Here is a 5,112-nt window from a genome sequence, read left to right on the forward strand (position 1 = left end):
GAAAAAATAGTCATACTAAAGCATGTCGATTTTTTGGGATGAAAAAAAAAAGTCATACTAAAGTATGTCGATTTTTTGGGGAAAAAAAGCCATACTAAAGCCATACTAAAGCGTGTCGATTTTTTGGGGGGAGAAAAAGTCATACTAAAGCATGTCGATTTTTTGGGGAGAAAAAAGTCATACTAAAGCATGTTGATTTTTTTGGTTGCAAATAAAGTCATACTAAAGCATGTCGTTTTTTTGGGAAAAAAAAGTCATACTAAAGCATGTCGATTTTTTGGGGGAGAAAAAGTCATACTAAAGTATGTGATTTTTTTGGGGAAAAAAAGTCATACTAAAGCATGTCGATTTTTTGGGGGGAGAAAAAGTCATACTAAAGTATGTCGATTTTTTGGGGAAAAAAAGTCATACTAAAGCATGTTGATTTTTTTGGGGGAAAAAAAAGTCATACTAAAGCATGTCGTTTTTTTGGGGGGAAAAAGTCATACTACAGCATGTCGATTTTTTGGGTCTGAAAAAAGTCGGAATAAAGCATGTCGATTTTTTGGGATGCAAAAAAAGTCATACTAAAGCAAGTCGATTTTTTGGGGGAAAAAAAAGTCATACTAAAGCATGTCGTTTTTTGGGGGGAAAAAGTCATACTACAGCATACTACAGCATGTCNGGGAAAAAAAGCCATACTAAAGCATGTTGATTTTTTGGGGAAAAAAAAAGTCATACTAAATAAAGCATGTCGAATTTTTTGGGATGCAAAAAAAGTCATACTAAAGCATGTCGATTTTTGGGGGGAGAAAAAGTCATACTAAAGTATGTCGACTTTTTGGGATGCAAAAAAAGTCATACTAAAGCATGTCGATTTTTTCTGGGAAAAAAAGTCATACTAAAGCATGTTTTTATTTTTTTTGGGGAAAAATAGCCATACTAAAGCATGTTGATTTTTTGGGGAAAAAAAAGTCATACTAAAGCATGTCGATTTTTTTGGGGAAAAAAAGTCATACTAAAGTATGTCGACTTTTTGGGATGCAAAAAAAGTCATACTAAAGCATGTCGATTTTTTCTGGGAAAAAAAGCCATGCTAAAGCATGTTGATTTTTCTGGATGCAAAAAAAGTCATACTAAAGTATGTCGATTTTTTGGGGAAAAAAAGCCATACTAAAGCATGTTGATTTTTTGGGGAAAAAAAAGTCATACTAAAGCATGTCGATTTTTTGGGGAGAAAAAAGTCATACAAAAGCATGTAGATTTTTTGGGATGCAGAAAAAGTCATACTAAAGCATGTCGATTTTTTGGGGGGAGAAAAAGTCATACTAAAGTATGTCGATTTTTTGGGGAAAAAAAGTCATACTAAAGCATGTTGATTTTTTTGGGGGAAAAAAAAGTCATACTAAAGCATGTCGTTTTTTGGGGGGGAAAAAGTCATACTACAGCATGTCGATTTTTTGGGTCTGAAAAAAGTCATACTAAGTATGTCAATTTTTTGGGGAAAAAAAGTCATACTAAAGCATGTTGATTTTTTGGGGGAAAAAAAAGTCATACTAAAGCATGCTGATTTTTTTGGTTGCAAATAAAGTCATACTAAAGCATGTCGATTTTTTGGGATGCAAAAAAAAGTCATACTAAAGTATGTCGATTTTTTGGGGAAAAAAAGCCATACTAAAGCCATACTAAAGCATGTTGATTTTTTGGGGAAAAAAAAGTCATACTAAAGCATGTCGATTTTTTGGGATGCAGAAAAAGTCATACTAAAGCATGTCGATTTTTTTGGGGGAGAAAAAGTCATACTAAAGTATGTCGATTTTTTGGGGAAAAAAAGTCATACTAAACCATGTTGATTTTTTGGGGGGAAAAAAAGTCATACTAAAGCATGTTGATTTTTTGGGGGGAAAAAAAGTCATACTAAAGCAAGTCGATTTTTTGGGGGAAAAAAAAGTCATACTAAAGCATGTCGTTTTTTTGGGGGGAAAAAGTCATACTACAGCATGTCGATTTTTTGGGTCTGAAAAAAGTCATACTAAAGCATGTCGATTTTTTGGGATGCAAAAAAAGTCAAACTAAAGCATGTCGATTTTTTGGGGGAAAAAAGTCATACTAAAGCATGTCGATTTTTTTGGGGGAAAAAAAGCCATACTAAAGCATGCTGATTTTTTGTGGAAAAAAAAGTCATACTAAAGCATGTCAATTTTTTGGGGTGCAAAAAAGTCATACTAAAGCATGTCCATTTTTTGTGATGCAAAAAAAGTCATACTAAAGCATGTCGATTTTTTGGGGAGAAAAAAGTCATACTAAAGCATGTCGTTTTTTTGGGATGCAGAAAAAGTCATACTAAAGCATGTCGATTTTTTCGGGGGAGAAAAAGTCATACTAAAGTATGTCGATTTTTTGGGGAAAAAAAGTCATACTAAAGCATGTTGATTTTTTTGGGGGAAAAAAAAGTCATACTAAAGCATGTCGTTTTTTGGGGGGAAAAAAAAGTCATACTAAAACATGTCGTTTTTTTGGGGGGAAAAAGTCATACTACAGCATGTCGATTTTTTGGGTCTGAAAAAAGTCATACTAAAGCATGTCGATTTTTTGGGATGCAAAAAAAGTCATACTAAAGCATGTCGATTTTTTGGGGGAAAAAAGTCATACTAAAGCATGTCGATTTTTTGGGGGAAAGAAAGCCATACTAAAGCATGTTGATTTTTTGTGGAAAAAAAAGTCATACTAAAGCATGTCAATTTTTTGGGGTGCAAAAAAGTCATACTAAAGCATGTCCATTTTTTGTGATGCAAAAAAAGTCATACTAAAGCATGTCGATTTTTGTGGGGGAAAAAAAAGCCATACTAAAGCATGTCGATTTTTTGGGGTGCAAAAAAGTCATACTAAAGCATGTCAATTTTTTGGGGTGCAAAAAAAGTCGTACTAAAGCATGTCGTTTTTTTGGGAAAAAAAGTCATACTAAAGGATGTTGATTTTTTGGGGAGAAAAAAGTCATACTAAAGCATGTCGATTTTTTGGGGGGAAAAAAGTCATACTAAAGCATGTTGTTTTTTTGGGGTGCAAAAAAGTCATACTAAAGCATGTTGATTTTTTCGGTGTAAAAAAGTCATACTAAAGCATGTTGATTTTTTCGGTGTAAAAAAGTCATACTAAAGTAGGTCGATTTTTTGGGGAAAAAAAGTCATACTAAATCATGTCGATTTTTTGGGGGAAAAAAAAGTCATACTAAAGCATGTCGATTTTTTGGGTGTGAAAAAAGTCATACTAAAGCATGTCGATTTTTTTGGTTGCAAAAAAAGTCATACAAAAGCATGTCGATTTTTTTGGTTGCAAAAAAAGTCATACTAAAGCATGTCGATTTTTTGGGGAAAAAAAAGCCATAATAAGGCATGTCGATTTTTTGGGAAAAAAAAGTCATACTAAAGCATGTCGATTTTTTGGGGAGAAAAAAAGTCATACTAAACTGTGTCCTCAACTCACAACTTGACAGATCAAAGCCAAGACCAGACAGTAAAATTTCTAAAGTGGGCACTGTTATCGCCAATTTCATGGATACCTATGCACTTTTTGATCCTTGGAGAAATAAAAACCCAACATCTAAACAATTTTCATTTTTCTCACCTGTACATCGTCGTTTTCAAGGATAGATTTCTTTATAGTGGACAATAGAATCCTTCCAAAGGTGCTAGACAACCAATACAAGGCAATTGTCATTTCAGACCATAGCCCCGTGCAGATGGATATAAAACTCAGAGAAAGTGGTACATATAGGGCCCCCTGGCGGCTAGATCCTCTTCTTCTATCGAAAGATTCATTCAAAAAAATGATATCTGATCAAATACAACTTTTTTTTAGAACTGAACAGGACCCCTGGGATAGAAAAAGACTGTGATATGGGAAGCTTTAAAGGCCTACCTCAGGGGTCAAATTATCTCCCACACATCTTAGCAAAATAGGGAATATAAACGAAGATTGGACAACCTGACTAATAGCATAAAAGAGATTGATCACCTATATGCAGTGGATCCAACACCAGATCTTCACAAAACAAAATTACTGTTAAACACAGAATATGAAACTCTGTCCATCCAACAAACAGAGAGATTATTCTTCAAATCAAGACAAACATTATACGAACACGAAGACAAAGCTGGAAAGCTTCTCGCACATCAAATTAAACAATCTATAACTACTAATATTCTTCCTGAAATCCTCCAATCCTCAGGAGTAAGAACATTTGATCCTAAGACTATAAATGATCAATTTAGACAGTTTTATTCCAATCTTTACACATCAGAACCTGCTGATGAAAGAAATATGAATGCATTTTTTGAAAACTTGTCAATCCCTCAAATATCTCCAGAAGAAGTGCTGAAATTGATAGAGAAATAACAACAAATGAAATTGTCCAAGCAATTAGATCAATGCAAAGCAAAAAAGCATCAGGGCCTGATGGTTTCCCCATCGAGCTGTATAAAACCTTTATTGATAAATTAGCTCCAATACTCAAAGCAGTCTACCAGGAAATATTCACTCTTAAAAGATTACCATTGACAACGAGGCAAGCTACAATATCTGTACTTCATAAAAAAGATAAAGATCCCTTACACTGTAGTTCTTATAGACCAGTGAGCCTCTTAAATTGTGATTAGAAAATCCTTACTAAAATCTTAGCTAATAGAATTGATAACATTTTACCAAAGGTGATCAACCCCGATCAGACTGGTTTCATACCAGGCAGACAGTCATTCTACAATATGCGGCGCTTACTTAATATTTTATATGCTCAAGAACAAACAAAAAAATCAGAAGTAATAGTTTCATTAGACGCGGAAAAGGCCTTCGACCGCATCGAATGGGAATACCTATTTGCGGTTTTACAAAAATTCAAATTTGGCCCGTCCTTTAAAAAATGGATTAAAATATTGTATAGCTCCCCAATTGCCGCAGTGCGAACAAATAACTTAATATCAGACTTTTTTGAACTGGGAAGAGGCTGCAGACAGGGCTGCAGTTTGTCTCCATATCTATTTAATTTAGCTATTGAGCCCTTGGCCATAGCTCTTAAAGGAGACAATCAGATTACTGGAATCATTAGAGGTGGCACCTCCCACAAAGTATTGTTATATG

The sequence above is a fragment of the Oryzias melastigma genome, linkage group LG8, assembly GCF_002922805.2.
Source record: "Oryzias melastigma strain HK-1 linkage group LG8, ASM292280v2, whole genome shotgun sequence".
NCBI lineage: Eukaryota > Metazoa > Chordata > Actinopteri > Beloniformes > Adrianichthyidae > Oryzias > Oryzias melastigma.